Below are 26,113 nucleotides of genomic sequence, written 5' to 3' on the forward strand. Positions count from 1 at the left end.
AACTGAATAAAAACACACCTCAAACCTAGGGATACATACAGACTGAAAATGAAGGGCTGGAAAAATATATTTTCCAGAAATGGAGACCAAAAGTTAGCAGGAGTAGCAATACTCATATCATATAAAACAGACTTTTAAATAAAGGCCATGAAAAGAGACAAAGAAGGACACTACAACATGATCAAAGGATCAATCCAAGAATAAGATGTAACAATTATAAATATATAGGTACCCAACTAGGAGCACCACAATATATAAGGCAAATGTTAAGAAGTATGAAAGGGGAAATTAACAGTAACAAAATAATAGTGGGAGACTTTAATACTCTACTCACTCCTATAGATAGATCAACAAAACAGGAAATTAACAAGGAAACACAAACTTTAAATGATACAACGGACCACTTATACCTAATTGATATCTATAGGACATTTCACCCTAAAACAATGAATTTCACCTTTTTCTCAAGTGCCCACGGAACCTTCTCCTGGATAGATCACATCCTGGGCCATAAATCTAGCCTTGGTAAATTCAAAGAAATTGAAATCATTCCAAGCAACTTTTCTGACCAAAATGCGGTATGATTAGATGTCAACTACAGGGAAAAAACTATAAAAAATACAAACATATGGAGGCTAAAAAAAAAAAAAAACAAACTTCTAAATAACCAATAAATCAGAAGAAATCAAAAAAGATATTAAAATATGCATATAAATGAATGACAAAGAAGAAACAACAACCCCAAAACTATGGGATTCAGTGAAAGCAGTGCTATGGGGAAGGTTCATAGCAATACAAGCCTAACTCAAGAAACAGGAGAGAAATCAAATAAATAACCTAATCCTACATCTAAAGCAACTAGAAAAAGAAGAAATGAAGCACCCCAGTGTTAGCAGAAGGAAAGAAATATAAAAATTAGGGCAGAAATAAATGCAAAAGAAACAAAGGAGACCATAGCCAAATCAGCAAAGCTAAAAGCTGGTTTTTTTAGAAGACAAAAAAAAAAAAAAAAAAATAGACAAACCATTAGCCAGATACATCAGGATACAAAGGGAGAAGAATCAAATCACAAAATTAGAAATGAAAATGGAGACATCACAAGAGACAACACACAAATACAAAGGATCATAAGAGACTACGATCAGCAACAATATGCCAATAAAGGGACAACTTGGAAGAAATGGATAAATTCTTAGAAAAATATAACTTTGCAAAGCTGAATGAGGAAGAAATAGAAAATCTTAACAGAACCATCACAAGCACGGAAATTGAAACTGTAATCAGAAATCTTCCAACAAAAACCAAGGACAAGATGCTTCACAGCTGAATTCTACAAAAAATTTAGAGAAAAGCTAACACCTAACCTACACTTCCAGAAAATTGCAGAGGAAGGTAAACTTTCAAACTCATTCTATGAGGCCACCATCACCCTAATACCAAAATCAAAGATGCCACACAAAAAAGAAAATTACAGGCCAACATCACTGATGAACATAGATGCAAAAATCCTTAACAAAATTCTAACAAACAGAATCCAACAACATATTAAAAAGATCATACATCATGACCAAGTGGGCTTTATCCCAGAGATGCAAAGATTCTTCAGTATTCACAAATCAATCAATATGATACATCATATTAACATATTGGAAAAATAAAAACCATATCATTTTCCCAATAGATGCAGAGAAAGCTTTGGAAAAAATTCAACATCCATTTATGATTAAAAAAAAAAAAAAAACTCTTCAGAAAGCAGGCATAGAAGGAACATACCTCATCATAATAAAAGCCATACATGATAAATCCACAGCAAACATTATCCTCAATGGTGAAAAATTGAAAGCATTTCCCCTAAAGTCAGGAACAAGACAAGGGAGCCCACTCTCACCACCACTATTCAACACAGTTTTGGAAGTTTTAGCCACAGCAATCAGAGAAGAAAAACAAAAGTAATACAGGTTGGAAAAGAATAAAACTCTCAGTTTGCAGATGACACGATCCTCTACATAGAAAACCCTAAAGACTCCACCAGAAAATCACTAGAGATAATCAATGAATATAGTAAATTTGCAGGATATAAAATCAACACACAGAAATCCCTTGCATTCCTATACACTAACAATGAGAAGACAGAAAGAGAAATTAAGGAAACAATTGCATTCACCATTGCAACAAAAATAATAAAATACTTAGGAATAAATGTACCTAAAGATACAAAAGACCTACATATAGAAAACTATAAAACACTGGTGAAAGAAATCAAAGAGGACCCAAATAGATGGAGAAATATACCATGCTCATGGATCAGAAGAATCAATTGAGTGAAAATGAGTATACTATCCAAAGCAATTATACTATTCATTGCAATCCATATCAAGGTACCAATGGTATTTTTCAGAGAATTAGAACTAATAATTTCACAATTTGTATGTAAATACAAAAAACCTGGAAAAGCCAAAGGAATCTTGAGATAAAAGAATGGAACTGGAGGAAACAACCTGCCTGACTTCAGGTTCTACTACAAAGCAACAGTCCTAAAGACAGTATGGTGCTGTTACAAAGACAGAAACATAGATCAGTGGAACAAAACAGAAAGCCCAGAGATAAATCCGTGCACCTATGGACACCTTACCTTGACAAAGGAGGCAAGAATACACAATGGAGAAAAGACAATCTCTTTAACAAGTGGTTCTGGGAAAACTGGTCAACCACTTGTAAAAGAATGAAACTAGAACACTTTTTAACACCATACACAAATATTAACTCAAAATGGATTAAAGATCTAAATGTAAGATCAGAAACTATAAACCTCCTAGAGGAAAACATAGGCAAAACACTCTCTGACGTAAATCATAGCAGGATCCTCTATGACCCACCTCCCAGAGTAATGGAAACAACAGCAAAAATAAACATATGGGACCTAATTAAACTTAAAAGCTCTTGTACGACAAAAGAAACTATAAGCAAGGTGAAAACCTTCAGAATGGGAGAAAATAATAGCATATGAAGCAACTGACAAAGAATTAATCTCAAAAATATACAAGCAACTCCTGCAGCTCAATTCCAGAAAAAATAAGCGACCAATCAAAAAATGGGCTGAAGAACTAAACAGACATTTCTCCAAAGAAGACATACAAATGGCTAACAAACACATGAAAAGATGTTCAACATCACTCATTATCAGAGAAATGCAACTCAAAACCACAGTGAGATACCATCTCACGCCAGTCAGAACGGCTGCTATCAAAAAGTCTACAAGTAATAAATGCTGGAGAGGGTTCAGAGAAAAAGAATCCTCTTACATTGTTGCTGAGAATAAAAAATAGTACAGCCACTATGGAGAACAGTGTGGAGATTCCTTAAGAAACTGGAAACTGAACTGCCATATGACCCAGCAATCCCACTGCTGGGCATACACATCCAGGAAACCAGAATTGGAAAAGACACGTGTACCCCAATGTTCATCACAGCACTGTTTACAATAGCCAGAACATGGAAGCAACCTAGATGGTCATTGACAGATGAAAAAATCAAAAGCTGTGGTACATATATACAATGGAATATTATTCAGCTATTAAAAAGAATGCATTTGAATCAGTTTTAATGAGGTGGATGAAACTGGAGCTTATTATATTGTGTCAAGTAAGCCAGAAAGAAAAACACCAATACAGTATATTAATGCATATATATGGAATTTAGAAAGATGGTGATGATGACCCTAGATGTAAGACAGCAAAAGAGACAAAGATGTAAAGAACAGACTTTTGGACTCCATGGGAGAAGTCGAGGTTGGGAAGATTTGAGACAATGGCATTGAAACATGTATATTATCATATGTGAAATCGATCATGAGTCCAGGTTCATTGTATGAGACAGGTTACTCAGGGCTGGTGCACTGGGATGACCCTGAGGGATGGGATGGAGAGGGAGGTGGGAGGCAATGTCAGGATGGGGAACACATGTAAACCCATGGCTGATTCATGTGAATGTAGGACAAAAAAACCACCAGAATTTTGTAAAGGAATTTGCCTCCAATTAAAATAAATTTAAAAAATGCACAAAATATATTGGAAATTGTTTAAAGATCAAATACAAGGCCAAATATTATAAAAAATCTTAGTGGAAAACATAGACAGAACACCCTTATAGATAAATCATAGCAATATCTTTTTAAATTTACCTTTTATTTTTTATTTTTATTTTTTAATTTTATTTTATTTTTAAACTTTACATAATTGTATTAGTTTTGCCAAATATCAAAATTAATCCACCACAGGTATACATGTGTTCCCCATCCTGAACCCTCCTCCCTCCTCCCTCCCCATACCATCCCTCTGGGCCGTCCCAGTGCACTAGCCCCAAGCATCCAGTATCGTGCATTGAACCTGGACTGGCATCTCGTTTCACACATGATATTTTACATGTTTCAATGCCATTCTCCCAAATCTTCCCACCCTCTCCCTCTCCCACAGAGTCCATAAGACTGTTCTATACATCAGTGTCTCTTTTGCTGTCTAGTACACAGGGTTATTGTTACCATCTTTCTAAATTCCAAGAGTATGAAAATAAACACAATGATAAACCAATGGGACTTAATTAAACTTAAAAGCTTTTACAAAGCAAAGAAAACAATAAACAAAATGAAAAGATAACTGTTGTTGTGAAGGAGACTTTCTGAATTACAAAGGCCTCCACATTCCCACAGTGGAGTGTGATAAGCTGGGATACAGTGTTACATTCAGTCTTTATGTCTCTGTTGGTGCCTCTTGGCTGTGACAATTTCTCATACTTTCCTCATTTTTTTATGACCTTAACAATGTTGAGGAGTACTGCCCTGTTCTAAACACTGAGTCTTCTGCTTCAGTAGGCTAAAATGGAAAGGGATAGTAGGGGAGCCACTTCAGGTTCATAAAAAAAAATTCAGCTTAGAGGCATATTATATATCTTAATCCATTTTGGCCAATAATGAAGATAAAATAAAAAGAAGAGGAAGTCTTGGGGCATTACCCAGGAGATGGGCCTGAAGATCTAAAGTGGTAGAACCGAGTTTAATAGACTGAAAAAATAGAGAACTCCCGACTCCACAGAATATTAATTGGTTTAATATTTCCCAAAGGTCTGCATCTCAACAACTAAGATCTGGTTCCTCCCAAAGGCCAGCAAGCTCCAGTGCCAGATTATGCATGCCAAACAGCTAGCAAAACAGGAACTTGATCCTACCCATTAGCAGACAGGGTGAGTGTGTGTATGTTCAGTCACTTCAGTCATGTCCAACTCTGCGAGCCTGCTAGGCTCCTCTGACCATGGGATTCTCCAGGAAAGAATACTGGAGTGGGTTGCCATGTCATGGGATGGTCCTGACCCAGGGATTGAACCTGGGTGTCCTGCATTGTAGGCCAATTCTTTATTGTTGAGCCACCAGGGAAGCCCAGCAGACAGGCTGACCAAAGCAATAACAGACCCACAGACACCTCAAAACATACGACTAGATGTGGCACTGCCCTTCAGAGAGACAAGATCCAGCTCCACTCACCATCATACAAGTGCCAGCCTCCCAAATCATGAAGCCATCATAAGACACTGGTCCAACCCCACCAACTGGGAACAGACTCCACAAGTAAGAGGAACTATAATCTGGAAGCATGTGGAAAGGAGACCCAAAACACAGTAGATTAAAATGAAGGGACAGAGAAACATCCCACAGTGAAGGAATATGCTAAAACCCCACAAGACCAAATAAATGAAGAGGAAATAGACAATCTAGCTGAAAAATAATCAAGAGTAATGATAGTAAAGATGATCCAAGACCTCAGAAATATAGTGGAAGTACAGATAAACAGAACAGAGGCACAGACTGAGAAGAGACAAGAAAGTCTTAAAAAGGAACTAGAAGAGATAAAGAACAGACAATCATCAATGAACAATACAATAACTGAAATTTTAAAAAAATACACTACAGGAAACCAATAGCAGAATAACTAAGGATATAATAAGAGTGTATAAGTGAGCTGGAAGATACAATGGTGGAAATAATTGAAGCAGAACAGAATAAAGAAATAAGAAAAGAAATTAGGACAGGCTTAGTGACTTCTGGGACAACATTAAGCACAACATTCAAATTATGGGGGTCTCAGAAAAAGAAGAGAAAAGCTAGGGTATGAGAAAATATTTGAGGAGATTACAGTCAAAAACCTTACCCAACATGAGAGAGGAAATAGCCACCCAAGTCTCAGGAGCCCAAAGTGTCCCATACAGGATAAACCCAAAGGAAAACACCCCAAGACACATATTAATCAAAGTAACAAAAATTAAGCAAAAAAAAAAAAAAATTAAAGGTGGCAAGGGTAAAGCACCATATAACATATATAGGCATCCCCAGAATTTAACAGCTGATCTTTCAGCAGAAACTCTTCAGGCCAGACGGGAGTGGTGGGATATATATACAGTAAAAAAAAAAAAAAATGATGAAAGGGAAAAAAACTACAACAAAGATTACTCTATCCAGCAAGGATTTCATTCAGATTCAACAGAGAAATCAAAAGCTTTACAGATAAGCAAAAGTTAGAAGAATTCAGAACCATCAAATCAGCTTTAAAACCAATGGTAAGGGAACTTCCTTAGACAGGAAACACAAGTAAAAAAAAGACCTACAAAAACAAACCCAAAACAAAAAAGTAAATGGTAACAGGATTATGCATAACAATAGTTACCTTAAATGTAAATGAATTAAATGTTCCAACCAAAAGACACAGACTGGCTGAATGGATAGAAAAACAAGAACTGTATACATGCTGTTTACAAGAGACCTACTTCAGACCTCGGGACACATACAGACTGAAAGTGAGGGGCTGGAAAAAGATATTCCATGGAAATAAAAATCAAAAGAAAGCTGGAGTAGCAATACTCATATCGGATAAAATAGACTTTAAGATTAAAAACTTAAGGAAAGATAGTACATAATAATGAAGATATCAATCTAAGAAGAAGATATAACAATTATAAATATATATGCATCAAACATGGGAACACAATACATAAGGCAAATGCTAACTGTATAAAAGGGAAATGACAGTAACAAAATAATAGTGGAGGACTTAACACCTTACTCAAACCAAATGACAGATCATCCAAACATAAAATTAATAAGGAAACACACATCTTAAATAACAGCTTGTAACAGGAGAACCTAATTGATATCTATGGGACATTACAATCCCAAACAGTAGAATACATTTTTTCTCAAGCACACATGGAACATTTTCAAGGATAGCTCACTTCTTGGGTCACAAATCAAGCCTTGGTAAATTTAAGAAGCTGAAATTGTATCAAGCATTTTTTTCTGACCATGACACTATAAGATTAGATATCAAGTACAGAAAATAATATAAAAACACACAGAGGCTAAACAGCATACGTCTAAATAATCAAGAGGTCATAGAAGAAATCAACCAGGAAATAAAAAAAAATCTAGAAAGAAACAAAAATGAAAAGATGGCAAGCCAAAGTCTATGGCATGCAGCAAAAATGGTGATAAGATGGAAATTTATAAAAATAAAAGTTTACCTCAAGAAATGAGAAAAAAACATCAAATAATAAAATGTAATCTTACAATTAAAGCAAAAAGAAGAAGAAAAAATAATAATAAAACCCTGGAGTTATCAGAATGAAATAAATCATAAAGATCAGAGCCAAAATAAATGAAAAAATATGAAGGAAACAATAGGAAAGATCAATAAAATTAAAAACTGGTTCTTTGAAAGATAATATTTGACAAACCATTAGTCAGAGTCATCAAGAGAAAAAGGGAGAAAACTTAAGTCAATAAAGTTAGAAATAAAAAATGAAAAGTTAGAACAAATAACACAGAAATAGAAAGGATCATAAGAGACTACTTTGAGCAACTATATCCAATAAAATGGAAAACCTGGAAGAAATGAACAAATATTGAGAAAAGTGTAACCTTCCAAGACTGAACCAGGAAGAAATAGGAAGTATGAACAGAAAAATCACAAGCAATGAAATGAAAACTGTAACAAAAAATCTTCCTACAAACAAAACCCCAGGACTTGATGACTTCACAGCTGAATTCTGTCAAACTTTTAGAGAAAGTTTATGCAGGTCAGGAAGCAACAGTTAGAACTGGACATGGAACAACAGACTGGTTCCAAATAGGAAAAAGAGTACATCAAGGCTGTATATTGTCACCCTGCTTATTTAACTTATATGCAGAGTACATCATGAGAAACGCTGGACTGGAAGAAGCACAAGCTGGAATCAAGATTGCCAGGAGAAATATCAATAACCTCAGATATGCACATAACACCACCCTTATGGCAGAAAGTGAAGAGGAACTCAAAAGCCTCTTGATGAAAGTGAAAGTGGAGAGTGAAAAAGTTGGCTTAAAGCTCAACATTCAGAAAACGAGGATCATGGCATCCGGTCTCATCACTTCATGGGAAATGGATGGGGAAACAGAGTAAACAGTGTCAGACTTTATTTTGGGGGGCTCCAAAATCACTGCAGATGGTGACTGCAGCCATGAAATTAAAAGATGCTTACTCCTTGGAAGGAAAGTTATGACCAACCTAGATAGCATATTCAAAAGCAGAGACATTACTTTGCCAACAAAGGTCTGTCTAGTCAAGGCTATGGTTTTTCCTGTGCTCATGTATGGATGTGAGAGTTGGACTGTGAAGAAGGCTGAGCACCGAAGAACTGATTCTTTTGAACTGTGGTGTTGCAGCAGACTCTTGAGAGCCCCTTGGACTGCAAGGAGATCCAACCAGTCCATTGTGAAGGAGATCAGCCCTGGGATTTCTTTGGAAGGAATGATGCTAAAGCTGAAACTCCAGTACTTTGGCCACCTCATGCGAAGAGTTGACTCATTGGAAAAGACTCTGATGCCAGGAGAGATTGTGGGCAGGAGGAGAAGGGGACGACAGAGGATGAAATGGCTGGATGGCATTACTGACTCGATGGACGTGAGTCTGAGTTAACTCTGGGAGTTGGTGATGGACAGGGAGGCCTGGCGTGCTGCGATTCATGGGGTCGAAAAGAGTACAGGACTGAGTGACTGAACTGAAGTGAACTGAACACATATCCTGCTCAAACTCATTTAAAAAAATTGCAGAGGTGGGAGAGGGTGGGATGATTTGGGAGAATGTCATTGAAACATGTATAATATCATATAAGAAATGAATCGCCAGTCCAGGTTTGATGCAGGATACAGGATGCTCAGGGCTGGTGCACTGGGATGACCCAGAAGGATGGTATGGGGAGGGAGGTGGGAGGAGGGTTCAGGATGGGGAACACGTATACACCTGTGGCAGATTCATGTTGATGTATGGCAAAACCATTACAATATTGTAAAGTAATTAGCCTCCAGTTGCAATAAATAAATTAAAAAAAAAATTCCTAGGCTTTCAAATGTGTATTCTCAACACTTGAACTTTAACGAACTCTTCTTCCTTTTCAGATAAGCTAAGAACAGCTGTGCACTCCAGCATGAGTCACCCAGGTCACAATTCCCTGTTGATTTTGTAATAAAATGCTGCTGATCCAAAATAAAAAATTGCAGAGGAAGGAACATACACCAAGTAATTCAATAAGGCTGAAAGCTTATGGTGAATGATGTTGGACTCATGATCTCTGAAGATTTAGCTTCAGGATCAGGGACCAGGCTTGATCCCTCAAGAGCTTTTGTGTAGCAGAGTTTTATTAAAGTGAAAAGGGACAGAGAAAGCTTCATCAGAAGGGGGACAGAGAATGCCCCCCTCACTAGTCTAAGCAAGGAAGCTATATACTTTTTGAAACTGGTTATTACAATAAATCAAAAGAATGTCCCAAGGTTGTAAATATCTTACCAGACCCACTCCCATAATATACATTTTAAGATAACAGGATTAGTCAGAAGGTTCTCAAAAAGGAGAAAACTTGTCCTCAAGCAGGATACATTGTTGTTATATAATCCTTACTAAGACTAAGGAATGTAGAAAAAAAAAGTTTTTCCTTTTCTCCTCCTTGAGAATTCCAGACACTTATCTCCTCCTTGAGAGCCCCAGACTCCTTTCTCCTCCTCATTGAGGAACCCGGACTTCTTATGAACCTGCCTATTGACTCTCTCAGCCCCTCCTTTTCTTTTAGGAGAATTATGTTGTCAACTGAAAGGGGCATTGTTTTCATTCCATAACTACTTCCTGCTCTGAGGGGCATTGTCTCTAAATTGTTGAGACAACATATTCTCCTAAACCTCATATTGAGGGTCTCTGATCCAGGGGGCCCAAGTAATAGTTGGAGGAGGCTGTGGCACTCGTAGGAGCCTGGGCAACCATTTGTAACTTATAAGCTTTCAGATGGTTAGAAACAGATCCAGTTATACATTTACAGATGCAGGGATCAAACAGTAAAAACAGAACATTAGAATTATTATGATTAAGATAGTTTTCCACCATGTGGAGCTAGTTAATGTTTCTCAAAGTGAGGTGACTGAGGCTTCAGGAGAATCCATAGCTTGAATAATCTTGTTCATGTGTTTAGTAAACTGAGTAACATTAATATTCATATCTGGTATATATGTACATCATTGGGTATGAATAATAGCACAAGTTTCTCCTTGTGCAGCCAATAGAATATCTCAGGCCAATCTGTTTTGTAAAACCAGCTTTCTAATTTGTATTTGTTCGGTGTCTTGTTAAGCCTGTTGAGTAAAGTTAGAGCATGAACTCATAGCATAACACCTGTAGTTCTCAGAGAGTGAACAAATATTGCAGCCAGATAATCATACCAGTGAAATACAGACTTTGCCCAATTAGTTTTAAGGTATGGCAGATTAGCAGGCTTCTCTGGAAACTCTGAAAATATGAAGCCATGAGTAAAAGCTAGGCCTAGGGTTCATCTCCCTATACAGCCAGGGGGAAGCCACACCCATAGATAAGAGCCACATATCCAGTAGGTCCCGTTTGGAGCAAACCAGCATGACTGAGGGGTCCAGTCCCAATCAGTGTCTGGCCAGGCAAAAGGATGACCTGAACTGGGATTGAAAAATACAGGAATGATTACATTGCATATTTCTTGAGGCCAAAAAGTCCCAATTGTTTCCAGTCATTATAATTAAGTTGTCAGCCAACTTCCACGGATGGCTCTGTTAGTTCCCAGCATATGGGAGCGTTAGATTGTAGGTGTCCCTTTTCAGGAGTTAGCTATATGGCCTCATCCCATATTTGATAAGCATCAGGTAGAAAATCACCAGATCTAGACCCATTCACTTTCTTATGTACAGCAAAATAGTCATTAAACCAAGTTAAAACATAATCAGAATTAAAAGTTACATTATGTGCATAGTTACATCAGTCCATCTTAAGATTGCTAGATGTCATTGGATCAAGAAGAGGCATCACATATGATTGCTGTTGGGGAACGTATGCATAGAGTTGAAGAAAGTCCTTTCCTTGAAGTGGAGAAGCCCACCATGGGAATCCTTCAGTAGATGAGGAGGAGGATTGGTCCACAGACCCAGAAATTAGACAGATTATGGAGGCTGGGTCAGGGCTCACCTCCCAGAGTTCTCATAATGTCTGTTGAAAAGCTGAAAGCTCACATAATTAATTCTAAGGCTTTAGGATCTATGACAATATCTGTGTGCAAAAACAGTCTGTCATAGAGACAGTCCCTTCTTTTTAGGGGCAGTTCAAGACATCATTAAAGCTATGGGTATAACTTTATTTATTTATTTTTCTTTCTTTTTTGGTTAAAGAAGTAGGATAGTGATAATTAGGATAGGGTTATTATCATTGGGATGGATAAGAAAGGATAGAGGGACAGATACTAGCAAACAACAATATATCACAAGAACATAGAAAACAAACAATGTGGGAGAAATGAGAGCCTTTGAGCCAGAAAAGGGACAACAATGCTAAATAGGAACTGGCAAGTGTGGTAGGAGGTGTAGCTCAGAGGTGGAGGGCAAGAATTGTGGACTTGTTTTCAGGTGTGATGAATTAGGGCAAAAGGATAACAACCAGATGAGAAAGTTCAGGGAACATTTTTTTTTTTTCAGCTGATTCTTGGAACATAAAAAAGACATTAATGGAAAAAGTATTGAAATCTGAATAAAATGTGTTAATTATTTACTATTAATGCACCAATGTTGATATCCTAGTTTTGATAAGTGTTTATGGTAATGTAAGAAAATAACATTAGAAGAAACTGAAACTGGATGAGAGGCATGTGGAATGCTTTGCAAATTTTCTATGACTCTAAAATTATTCCAAAACTATTTTTTTTTCCTCAGGACTTCTGAAGCCCACCGTGGGCCCAAGTTAAGTGGACTCGGTTGAAATTCAATCTTCTGAAACTTTGTAGTACCCAACAAGGTCAATAGTTAATGTCAGAGGGAAATAAAGCCAAGAGGATCTCTCCTGCCAATGCACAAGTTGCTGAGAGCCAGACTCCACTGCAGTGAGAAGACAAGGCCCACAAGACCCCTGGGAAAAGGAAGAAGACTCCCTTCCTGGAGTCCTGGCTTGGAAATTCCATTTTCTTCTGGTGCATTGGAACACATTGTCTTAAAGTCTCAGGTTTTCATAAGGTAAAGAGAACTGAGTGTAAAGCCCTGTAGGCCTGGAAACAAAAGGGGAAGTTCCTTTAGGGACAGCATTCTTTGGTGGCAAGATGGTGACTTTTGTGATTTTTGAAGGCTGGCAAGTTAATCTGGGATTTGAAGAAGAGCATCATTTAATGATCTTTATTTATTTTTTTTTTCTTTTTATACAAAAACAGGAAAGAGACAAAATGTCCTAGTGGCCCACTGGAAGTAACAATAGTTTTCTAAACCCCAATAAATGCTGTAATTATTGTGGTTCCAAATGTGTGCCATTTTTTTTTTATATTTGATAAATTTAACGCCTTTTATTGCCATACCTCATTTTACTGTGCTTTGCTTTAGTGAACTTTATAGATACATGTTTTTTTTTTTTTTTTTCCCTTGTTAATTTTCTGTTTAATTGATCTATCCATAGGTGTGAGTGGGGTATTAAAGTCTCCCACTATTATTGTGTTATTGTTAATTTCTCCTTTCATACTTGTAAGCATTTGTCTTACATACTGCGGTGCTCCCATGTTGGGTGGATATATATTTATAATTGTTACATCTTCTTCTTGGATTGATCCTTTGATCATTATGTAGTGACCTTCTTTGTCTCTTTTCACAGCCTTTGTTTTAAAGTCTAATTTATCTGATACGAGTATTGTGACTCCTGCTTTCTTTTGGTCCCTATTTGCATGGAAAATCTTTTTCCAGCCCTTCACTTTCAGTCTGTATGTGTCCCCTGTTTTGAGGTGGGTCTCTTGTAGACAACATATGTAGGGGTCTTGTTTTTGTATCCATTCAGCCAGTCTTTGTCTTTTGGTTGGGGCATTCAACCCATTTACGTTTAAGGTAATTACTGATAAGTATGATCCCGTTGTCATTTACTTTATTGTTTTGGGTTCAAGTTTATACACCATTTTTGTGTTTCCTGTCTAGAGAATATCCTTTAGTATTTGTTGGAGAGCTGGTTTGGTGGTGCAGAATTCTCTCAGCTTTTGCTTGTCTGAAAAGCTTTTGATTTCTCCTTCATACTTGAATGAGATCCTTGCTGGGTACAATAATCTGGGATGTAGGTTATTTTCTTTCATCATTTTAAGTATGTCTTGCCATTCCCTCCTGGCTTGAAGAGTTTCTATTGAAAGATCAGCTGTTATCCTTATGGGAATTCCCTTGTGTGTTATTTGTTGTTTTTCCCTTGCTGGGGAAGGCGCCAAGATGGCGGAGGAGTAGGACGGGGAAAACACTTTCTCCCCCACAAATTCATCAAAAGAGCATTTAAACGTCGAGTAAATTCCACAAAACAACTTCTGAATGCCGGCAGAGGACATCAGGCACCCAGAAAAGCAACCCAACTCCTCGAAAGGAGGTAGGAAAAAATATTAAAGACAATAAAAGAGACAAAAGAGGGAGGGACGGAGTTCCGTCCCGGGAAGGGAGTCTTAAAAAGAGAGAAGTTTCCAAACACCAGGAAACCTTCTCACTGCCGAATCCGTGCTGAGCTTTGGAAGCACAGAGGGCAACATAACAGGGAGAAAAAATAAATAAACAATTAAAACTCGCAGATTGCGAGCCCTACGGTAACTCCCCCAGCGGAGAAGCAGCGCAGATGCCTGCATCCGCCATTAGCAAGCGGGGGCTGGGCAGGGAGGCGCGGCGCGGGCTGCATCGCTGAGAGTAAGAATCTGGCCTGAATACCCTGAGCACTATCTGAGCGAAATAATTTGGGCTAGCAAACCAGACTGTGGGATATCTACCATGCGAAAAGCCAGCCCTAACCTAAGACACCGCCAGCCCGCGCACGGAACAAAGGACTAAACAGAGATAGCCGGCTGCAGACCTTCCCCCTCCGGTGACAGGCAGCCAGAGCCGGAAGGGGGCAATCGCAGCCCCAGAGAGACATTATCTATAAAACTGGCTTCTTTGCTAACTAAAACTTATTGGGGGTCTGGACGGTCAACATCTGCCTGAGAAGGTGCACCGGTTTTACACCCAGATAACCGAGTGGCGGGGAGGCGATAAGTCGCAACACTGGCGCTCGCCAAACACCTCATCACCTGAGCTGCTCGGACCTGGGAAGAGCACAAAACGCAGGCCCAACTGAGTCTGCGCCTCTGAGGACTACCTGAGTGCCTGAACCTGAGCGGCTTGGACCTGGGAGGTGCATGCAACCCAGGGCCAGCCTCGGATTGTTCCAGGCGGAACAACCTAGAGCCTGAGCAGTGTGGGCAGGGAGGCTACACGCGCCGTGAGCGGGGGCAGACCCAGGGTGGCTGAGGCACTGCGAGCGCACGCCAGTGTCATTTGTTTGCAGCATCCCTCCCTCCCTCCCCACAGCGCGACTGAACAAAGAGAAGAAATACAGCTCCACCCACTAGAACACTGACACAAGCTTCCCTAACCAGGAAACCTTGACAAGCCACCTCTACATACCCACACACAGCGAGGAAACGCCACAATAAAGAGAACTCCACAAACTGCCAGAATACAGAAAGGACTCCCAAACTCAGCAATTTAAACAAGATGAAGAGACAGAGGAATACCCAGCAGATAAAGGAACAGGATAAATGCCCACCAAACCAAACAAAAGAGGAAGAGATAGGGAATCTACCTGATAAAGAATTCCAAATAATGATAGTGAAATTGATCCAAAATCTTGAAATTAAAATGGAATCACAGATAAATAGCCTGGAGACAAGGATTGAGAAGATGCAAGAAAGGTTTAACAAGGACCTAGAAGAAATAAAAAAGAGTCAATATATAATGAATAATGCAATAAATGAAATTAAAAACACTCTGGAGGCAACAAATAGTAGAATAACAGAGGCAGAAGATAGGATTAGTGAATTAGAAGATAGAATGGTAGAAATAAATGAATCAGAGAGGATAAAAGAAAAACGAATTAAAAGAAATGAGGACAATCTCAGAGACCTCCAGGACAATATTAAACGCTACAACATTCGAATCATAGGGGTTCCAGAAGAAGAAGACAAAAAGAAAGACCATGAGAAAATACTTGAGGAGATAATAGTTGAAAACTTCCCTAAAATGGGGAAGGAAATAATCACCCAAGTCCAAGAAACCCAGAGAGTCCCAAACAGGATAAACCCAAGGAGAAACACCCCAAGACACATATTAATCAAATTAACAAAGATCAAACACAAAGAACAAATATTAAAAGCAGCAAGGGAAAAACAACAAATAACACACAAGGGAATTCCCATAAGGATAACAGCTGATCTTTCAATAGAAACTGTTCAAGCTAGGAGGGAATGGCAAGACATATGGGTATAACTTTAAACCAACTTTCTTGTGTTTCTCTCTATGCACATGTCTCTTAATAATGTCATTAGCATTTTCTACCTTTCCTGAAGATTGGGGTCTCCAGGAACAGTGGAAGTGATATTCTATTTCTAGAGCTGTTGACACCCCTTGAGTTACAGCAGCTTTAAAGGCATAGCCATTGTTGCTCTGGAGGCTCTGTGGCAGCACAAATCCGGGAATAATTTCATGGATTAAAATTTTTATAACTTCCTTAGCCTGTTTATTACAGCAGGGATAGGCCTCAATCCATCCAGTAAAAGTGTCCACCCAGACCTGTAAGCAAGAAAATCCATTTGTTTTTGGCATATGAATAAAAGGAACCACAGCCTCATTTATTATTCATAAATCTTGAACTAGTCTCTATTTATCATTTTATTTTTTCATACCCAAAATAGGAGTGGTGTATGGACTATTACAGGAAGTTAATAGCCTCTGTTCCTTTAAATTTTCAATGATGAGTTTTAACCCTTAGCCTCAGGCTTTAGTGGGTACTGCTTTTGATGTGGAACTATGTGGGAGTCTTTGAGCTTGATAATGACAGCAACAGCATTTTGTACTCGAGCCACAGTTTTTCCATCAGCCCATACTTTAGGATTTACATTTTCTTCAATTAATGGGAGAGAAAGAGTAGGCTCCATATTCATGAAAACAGAGGCCACACCCAGCTTGGACCTTGCTCAGTATATCCCTCCCTGAAAGGGGTGAGGGAGACTCTGGCACAATTAGAAACTCATGAGAAAACAGCACAAGAGTCCTTGTTGCAGCTTAAAGGACAACTGAAACAATAACATTTGGCTCATCCAGACAGCCCCATTAAGGTAGTCGATCAGGAGAAAAGCAGACCAGGGGCTTCAGTGAGCACAGAGAAAGTTGCACCAGTGTCCAAAATAAAATCAACTGATTGGCCCCCACAGTTATTAATACTTGAGGTTCCTCAGGTGTAATTAGGATGGGAGCTTGTGTGGGGACCCCTGGGCACCTTCAGTCCCAATTGCCTTGAGAGTCCAACCGCTGGGCCTATGTCTTGGAGGGCAGTCTCTCCTCAGGTATGGTTCTTTACAGACCAGACATGGAGCAGGGTTGGCTTAGATGTCCCTCCTTTCCACAGTAATAACAAGTCCATCCCTTATCACCTGGGTCCCTCTGGGCATTTTTCCTCAGGCTGTTTCAGAGTATATCACTGAAGCCATGCTGGGGCTTCAGTCTTTGCCTGGTTCTTTTTTGCCTTTTATTTTCCTCCTCATATTCTCTATCATAATATACTGTCTGAGCCAGCTGCAACAGTTTTTCTAAAGACTGATTCAGTCCAAACACCTGTTTTAGTAGCTTACAGTGGATAGCTGGAGACAACTGAGTGATAAATCTATCTTTGAAGATTATTTCTCCTTCTGAATTTTCCGAATCAATGACAGTAAACTTGTGGAGAGCCTCCAGTCTATCTAGGAGTTTACTAGGAGTTTATCCCTGTTCTATGTCAGCCAACTTAGCATAATTTTAAAGTCTTAGTGTGCACTCACTTGAGTCCTTTAAGAATACATCTGACAAAGTGGCTCTGTTATGAAAACTGCTTTACTCCCAGTAGGAAGGAGGGTATTTCATGTTCCCTCTTTCCCCTTGTCTCACATTCAAGCCTTTCATCTCCAAAAGTAGTAACTTTCCCCAGAACTCAAGCTCTCGAGTCAGGAGTCAGCAGCACCTGTCCCAAGACACGCTTTACATATCTCCAAGTAAGGTCAGGTCATAAAGTCAGTCTTGTAGAGGCTTCTATGTACTTTTTGGATCCTCTAAATAGTCTCGACCACAATTGGGACTGCTTGAATTTCTACTGAGACTGAGGCAACCTCTTCTGGAAGGGTGCCCTGATTCTTAGCCTGTTCAGTTGGGAACCCTGGGTACTGGGGCCAAGTAAGAGGACAGGAGTCAGCTATAGGTTTCACACCCAAATCTGCACCCTTAAGACACACGTCTGGCATGTCTCACAGAGAGATAAAGAGCAACATATATGGCACTTATAACTTTTTGTTTTCTACAGAATTGGTATAATTGTAAAACAGTATTATAATTAAGAGACCCTTCAACTTGCCAGTGTTCCTCGTCTTCCAAAGGATAGTGTGGCCATTAAGTATCACAGAAGAAGATCAGGTGTGCCGTTTTTTAAAATTTGGGGATCAAACTTGTCCTAGTTTTATTTTATTTTATTTTTTTGGAATACATTTTAAAGGAGTGGTTCTGGAACTATTAGCTCCCATCTGTAAGAGGAAAAAAAGCAACATCTACAGCTGTGGTTTTCTTTCTACAGGAGGCATCCCTCCCTGCTCTAGATGGGGGCATATACAGACTTTCCACCTAAGCTTTCCTTTCCTGGTTGGACTTAGTCTGTCCCTTACTGACACAAGTGCCTTACTTGTCCCTCCCAGTTCTATCACTGAGGTGGGGTGGAGATGCATCAGAGGTAGACCTAATGGTATCCCAGATTGATTTTCAGTTCCTTACCACCAAGACCTTTGATTTGCCCTTTTCCTCTGATGCCACCCGGGGTGGAGCAGAGTAGCTCTCTGGAATGTTTCCCAAGCTAGGACTACTATGGGAAGCATCCATGTTCTGTATGCCTACACACATTCCTGAGTACAGTCCTGATCACAGTAGAAGCAGTGAGTCATAAAGGGATAAACAACAACCAAGACGTCCCTTCTGAGTGTCACCACACCAGTATATGTGATAGTAAAAGAGATTGGCCAGTGAGCAAAAAGTGATTTTTGCCCTCAAGATACTAGGGCCAATATTTCCAGTTCATTTCCACAGCTTCCACAAAAGAAATATCTAAGGAGTTGAGACAGAAGCCATTCAAGAGCTTTCTCTGGTCTGCCGAGAGCTAGCACTACCAAAGGAAGAAGCCCACTACACTTCCAATCTGAGCAGATCCTGCAATGCCCGATCTGTGTCCTTAAAAACCTAATGGTCAACAGTAATGCTTGTATCCACACAGATCAGAAGCACAGCCATGACAAAGATTCACATTCAGTTTGGGGGCCCTTAAGGCAGACAGCCAAGAGAGTGACCTCTAGCTTAAGAGACGTTCCTGAAGCTAGAGCTCCGCTTCACTCCCAAACATGCTCTTGCAACTTTCAGCTCCTAGCAAGGCTAGGTGCCTCCATACAGGGGGTCTAAGTAAAAGTACACATTAACGGCATGGATCACCAGTCCCTAGGGAGTCTATGAACCAACAGAGTAGGTTAGTAGTTCTAATTCCCCCCACAGTTATGAAATGGTCAAAGAGACCAGTAAAAGGAGACTGAGAAAAGAAAGTTCAGTCCACATGCTTTGCGCATTTCTGGCCTCTCCCTTCACAGGGATATTGGGTGTCTCTTAGCGTTGGCAGGTCGGTATAAAGCCCCTGACAAGGATCCCCTTTCTGGGACTGCCTTCAGTCATCACAAAGCACCATGAAACCAGAGAGCAGGGCTCATTTCTTGCTTTGAGCATGGCATGTCATTCATTCACACAAACACACTATAGAGTTAGTAAAGCAAAGCAGAAAACGTGTATACTGAGAAAGCAGAGAGGCTAGAGCTCTGAGTGTTCTTACCTTGTGCTGAAGATCCTCGATGAGCCTCCAAGATGATAGCTTATGGTGAACGATATTGGATTTGTGATCTCCAAAGAAGAAGATTTAGCTTTGGAACCAGGGACCAGGCTTGATCGGTCGAGAGCTTTTGTGTACCAGAGTTTTATTAAAGTGAAAGGGGACAGAGAAAGCTTCTGACATAGACATCAGAAGGGGGACGGAGAGTGCCACCCTCGCTAGTTTTAGCAAGGGAGTGATATACTTTTTTTAACTGGTTATTACAATAAATCAAAAGAATGTCTCAAAGTTGTAAAGATCTTACTAGACCCACTGCCATAATATACATTTTAAGATAACAGGGTTAATCAGAAGGTTCTCAAGGAGAAACTTGTCCTCACTAGGATACATTGTTGTTATATAATCTTTACTAAGACTAAGGAATGTAGAAAAAAAAAAAACTTTGTCCTTTCCTCCTCCTTGAGAATTCCAGACATTTATTTCCTCTTCAAGAGCCCCAGACCCCTTTCTCCTCATCCATAGGGACCCCGGACTTCTTATCAACGTGCCTAGGAATTGACTCTCTCAAGGCCACCATCACCCTGGTATCAAAACCAGACAAATATATCACATTGGGGGCGGTCCTAAGATGGCAGAGGAATAGGACGGGGAGACCACTTTCTCCCCCACAAATTCATTGAAAGAACATTTGAACACTGAGAAAATTCCACAAAACAACTTCTGAATTCTGGCAGAGGGCACCAGGCACCCAAAAAGGCAGCCCATTGTCTTCGAAATGAGGTAGGACAAACTATAAAAGATAAAAAGAGAAACAAAAGTGTTAGGGATGGAGACCCATCCCAGGAGGGAGTTGTAAAAGAAGAGAAGTTTCCAAACACCAGGAAACCCTTTCACTGGCGGGTCTGTGGGGAGCTTTGGAATCTCAGAGGGCAACATAACTTGGAGGAAAAATAAATAAATGAATAAATAAAACCCACAGATTACATGCCTAATGGCAACTCCTAGCACTAGTATCCACCACCAGCAACCGGGGGCTGAACAGGGAGGCACAGGCTGCACTTCTTAGGGTAAGGACCAGGCCTGAATGCCCTGAGGGCATTCTGAGGGAGTTAATGTGAGATAGCAAGCTAAACTGTGGGATAGCCAGAAAGAGAGAGAAAAAAAAAAGAGAGAGAGAGAGAGAACTTTCCCACAAAAAGCCCTAACCTAAAGCACTGCTGGCCCTGCTCACAGAACAAAGGACTGAGTGAATACCAGAGGGGAGTTAGCCTGCAGCAAAGCAGCCCATCCCCAGCCAGAGGCAGGAAGGCAGGCAGGCAGCAGCCAGAGCTGGAAAGGTGCAATCTAGGCCCCAGAGATGGCACTCTCTACCAAACTGTGAGCAGGCTCCCAGTTGCTAACCAAATCTTCCTGGGATCCTGGACTGTTCACATCCACCAGCAGGGTTGCAGCCAGAGATCAGCTCCCCAGAAGAGACACACAGTGCACCTGAGATGGCACTCCCACTGCTCACCCAGGAAACTGAATAGCTGGGGCTGGGGAGGCCATAAGATGCACTATACCTGGGGAGAGTGTGCTCAGCAAGCACCTGGTAGCCTGAGCTACTCGGACTTGGGAAGGACATAAAACACAGGCTCAACCAAGTCTGCGCATTTGTGGAGTACCCGAGAACCTGAACCTTAGCAGCTAAAACCTGGGAAGTGAGTGCAAACCAGGGCGTGCTTTACACAGTTCCCCTGCAGAGCAACCTGGAGCCTGAGAAGTGTAGACTGGGAATGCACACACACCATGAGTGGGGGCAAACCCAGTGTGGCTGAGACACTACGTGCGCTCCCCACACACGCCAGTGATATTTGTTTGCAGTGTTTCTCCCTCCCCACAGCATGACTGAACGAGTCAGCCTAAATAAGTGACCACCTTCACCCCCTTGTGTCAGGGCAGAAATTAGAAAATGATGAGACATGCAAAAAGAAGACGCCAAAATAAACAGAGGGAACCTCTTTGGAAGTAACAGGTGCAACAGATTAAAATCCTGTAGTTAGCACCAACTACATAGGAAGGGGCCTATAGACCTTGAGAAGTATAAGCTGGAACAAGGAGCTATCTGAAACTGAACTGACTCCACACTGCCCACAAGAGCTCCAGAGAAATTCCTAGATATATTTTTCAGTTCAGTTCAGTCACTCAGTCATGTCCGACTCTGTGCAACCCCATGAACCGCAGCACGCCAGGCTTCCTTGTCCATCACCAAATCCCAGACTTCACCCAAACACATGTCCAGTGAGTCTATGATATCATCCAACCATCTTATCCTCTGTTGTCCCCCTCTCTTCTTGCCCTCAATATTTCCCAGCACCAGGGTCTTTTCAAATGAGTCAGCTCTTCACATCAGGTGGCCAAGTATTGGAGTTACAGCTTCAACGTCAGTCCTTCAAATGAAAACCCATCTCAAAAATATACAAGCAACTCCTACAGCTCAACCTCAGAAAAATAAACGACCCAATCAAGAAATGGGCAAAACAACTAAATAGACATTTCTCCAAAGAAGACATACAGATGGCTAACAAACACATGAAAAGATTCTCAACATCACTCATTATCAGAGAAATGCAAATAAAAACCACTATGAGGTACCATTTCACACCAGTCAGAATGGCTGTGATCCAAAAGTCTACAAATAATAAATGCTGGAGAGGGTGTGGAGAAAAGGGAACCCTCTTACACTGTTGGTGGGAATGCAAACTAGTACAGCCACTATGGAGAACAGTGTGGAGATTCCTTAAAAAACTGGAAATAGAACTGCCTTATGATCCAGCAATCCCACTGCTGGGCATACACACTGAGGAAACCAGAAGGGAAAGAGACATGTGTACCCCAATGTTCATCGCAGCACTGTTTATAATAGCCAGGACATGGAAGCAACCTAGATGTCCATCAGCAGATGAATGGATAAGAAAGCTGTGGTACATATACACAATGGAGTATTGCTCAGCCATTAAAAAGAATATATTTGAATCAGTTCTAATGAGGTGGATGAAACTGGAGCCTATTATACAGAGTGAAGTAAGCCAGAAGGAAAAACATAAATACAGTATACTAACCCATATATATGGAATTTAGAAAGATGGTAACAATAACCCGGTGTACGAGACAGCAAAAGAGACACTGATGTATAGAACAGTCTTATGGACTCTGTAGGAGAGGGAGAGGGTGGGAAGATTTGGGAGAATGACATTGAAACATGTAAAATATCATGTAAGAAACGAGTTGCCAGTCCAGGTTCGATGCACGATATTGGATGCTTGGGGCTAGTGCACTGGGACGACCCAGAGGGATGGTATGGGGAGGGAGGAGGGAGGAGGGTTTAGGATGGGGAACACATGTATACCTGTGGCGGATTCATTTTGATATTTGGCAAAACTAATACAATTATGTAAAGTTTAAAAATAAAATAAAATTAAAAAAACATTAAAGATGAGTGCTATAAAAGTTAAAAAAAAAAAAAAAGAATCCAATCTTTAGTACCCATTTTTACTTGGGAGTGAGATTACTGGCTTGACTGCTTTCTCCCCCTTTGGACTCTCCTTTTTCTCCACCATGTCGCCTCTCTCCTCCCTCCCTCTTCTCTTCTCTGCCCAGCTCTGTAAATCTCTTTGTGTGTTCCGGATGGTGGAGAACACTTAGGGAACTTGTTACTGGCTGGATCCATCTCTCTCCTTTTGATTCCCCTCTTTATCCTCCTGGCCACCTCTGTCTCCTTCCTCCCTCTTCTCTTCTGTGTGTAACTCCATGAACATCTCTGACTGGTCCAGACTCTGGAGTGCACATAAGGAAGTGATTACTGGCTAGTTTGCTCTCTCTTCTTTTGACTCCACCTTATCTCATTCTGGTCACCTATATAACCTCCTCCCTCTTCTCTTCTCCATGTAACTCTGTGATAGTCTCTGGGTGTCCCTCACTGTGGAGAAACTATGCATCTTTAACCTAGATGTTTTATCAATGGTACTGTATAGATGGAGAAGTCGTGAGGCTACCATAAAAATAAGACTGAAAACCAGAAGCAGGAGGCTTAAGTCCAAATCCTGAGAACACCAGAGAACTCCTGACTCCAGGGAACATTAATCGATAGGAGCTCATCAAACGCCTCCATACTTACACTGAAACCAAGCACAACCCAAGGGCCAACAAGTTCCAGAGCAAGACATACCAGGCAAGTTCTCCAGCAACACAGGAACACAGTCCTGAGCTTCAATATACAGGCTGCCCAAAGTCACTCCAAACCCATTGACATCTCATAATTCATTACTGGACAATTCATTTCAGTCCAGAGAAACGAAACCCAGCTCCACCCACCAGAACACCGACACAAGCTTCCCTAACCAGGAAACCTTGACAAGCCACATGTACAACCCCACCCACAGCGAGGAAACTCCACAATAAAGAGAACTCCACAAACTACCAGAATACAGAAAGGTCACCCTGAACAGAGCAATATAAACAAGATGAAGAGACAGAGGAATATCCAGCAGGTAAAGGGACGGGATAAATGCCCACAAAACAAAACAAAAGAGGAAGAGATAGGGAATCTACCTGATAAAGAACTCCGAATAATGATAGTGAAAATGATCCAAAATCGTGGGGAAAAAATGGAATCACAGATAAATAGCCTGGAGACAAGGATATGAAGATGTAAGAAAGGTTTAACAAGGACCTAGAAGAAATAAAAAAGAGTCAATATATAATGAATAATGCAGTAAATGAGATAAAAAACACTCTGGAGGGAACAAATAGTAGAATAACGGAAGCAGAATATAGGATTAGTGAGGTAGAAGATAGAATTGTAGAAATAAATGAATAGAGGAAAAAAGAAAAACGAATTAAAAGAAATGAGGACAATCTCAGAGACCTTCAGGACAGTGTTAAATATGCCAACATTCGAATCATAGGAGTCCCAGAAGAAGAAGACAAAAAGAAAGACCATGAGAAAATACTTGAGGAGATAATAGTTGAAAACTTCCCTAAAATGGGGAAGGAAATAGTCACCCAAGTCCAAGAAACCCAGAGAGTCCCAAACAGGATAAGCCCAAGGCAAAACACCCCAAGACACAAATTAATCAAATTAACAAAGATCAAGCACAAAGAACAAATATTAAAAGCAGCAACAGAAAAACAACAAATATCACACAAAGGAATTCCCATAAGGATAACAGCTGATCTTTCAATAGAAACTCTTCAGGCCATGAGGGAATGGCAGGACATACTTAAAGTGATGAAAGGAAATAAGCTACAGCCCAGATTACTGTACCCAACAAGGATCTCATTCAAATATGAAGGAGAAATCAAAAGCTTTACAGACAAGCAAAAGCTGAGAGAATTCAGTACCACCAAACCAGCTCTCCAACAAATGCTAAAAGATTTCTTTAGACAGGAAGCAAAAAAGGGTGTATAAACTTGAACCCAAAACAACAAAGTAAGTGGCAACAGGGTCATACTTATCAATAATTACCTTAAATGTAAATGGCTTGAATGCCCCATCCAAAAGACAAATACTGGCTGAATGGATACAAAAACAAGACCCCATTATATGTTGTCTACAAGAGACCCACCTCAAAACAAGGGACACATACAGACTGAAAGTGAAGGTCTGGAAAAAGGTATTCCATACAAATAGAGACCAAAAGAAAGCCGGAGTAGCAATACTCATATCAGAAAAAATAGACTTTAAAACACAGGCTGTGAAAAGACACAAAGAAGGACACTACATAATGATCAAAGGATCAGTGCAAGAAGAAGAGATAACAATTATAAACATATTTGCACCCAACTTAGGAGCACCACAATATGTAAGACAAATGCTAACATGTCTGAAAGGGGAAATTAAGAATAACACAGTAATAGTGGGAGACTTTAATACCCCACTCACACATATGGATAGATCAACTAAACAAAAAATTAACAAGGAAGCACAAACTTGAAATGATACAATAGACCAGTTGGACCTAATTGGTATCTATAGGACATTTCACCCCAAAACAATGAATTTCACCTTTTTCTTAAGCACACAGGGAACCTTCTCCAGGATAGATCACATCCTGGGCCATAAATCTAGCCTTGGTAAATTCAAGAAAAAAATGAAATCATTCCAAGCATCTTTTCTGATCACAGTGCAGTAAGATTAGATCTCAATTACAGGAGGAAAACTATTAAAAATTGCAACATATGGAGGCTGAACAACACGCTGCTTAATAACCAACAAATCACAGAAGAAATAAAAAATAATTCAAAATATGCATAGAAACGAATGAAGATGAAAACACAACAACCCAAAACCTGTGGGACACTGTAAAAGCAATGCTAAGGGGAAGGTTCATAGCAACATAGGTATACCTCAAGAAACAAGAAAAAAGTCAAATAGATAACCTAATGCCACACCTAAAGCAACTAGAAAAGGAAGAAATGAAGAAACCCAGGGTTAGTAGAAGGAAAGAAATCTTAAATATTAGGGCAGAAATAAATGCAAAAGAAAGAAAAGAGACCATACCAAAATTCAACAAAGCCAAAAGCTGGTTCTATGAGAGGATAAATAAAATAGACAAACCATTAGCCAGACTCATCAAGAAACA

At 40.0% G+C, this 26,113-nt stretch overlaps 1 protein-coding gene across 1 annotated transcript in view; it reads right to left on the reverse strand.

Moving 5' to 3' along the window:
* The window catches only part of TENT5D (terminal nucleotidyltransferase 5D), a 287,611-nt gene extending 267,924 nt beyond the window's left edge, over positions 1-19,687 (reverse strand). Inside the window, exon 1 of the mRNA XM_061409618.1 lies at positions 19,494-19,687. The gene's annotated coding sequence lies outside the window, so the exon portion shown is untranslated. The remainder of the gene's footprint in view (positions 1-19,493) is intronic.
* Between the last annotated feature and the right edge of the window lie 6,426 nt (positions 19,688-26,113).

The sequence above is a fragment of the Bos javanicus genome, chromosome X, assembly GCF_032452875.1.
Source record: "Bos javanicus breed banteng chromosome X, ARS-OSU_banteng_1.0, whole genome shotgun sequence".
NCBI classification, from domain to species: Eukaryota; Metazoa; Chordata; class Mammalia; order Artiodactyla; family Bovidae; genus Bos; species Bos javanicus.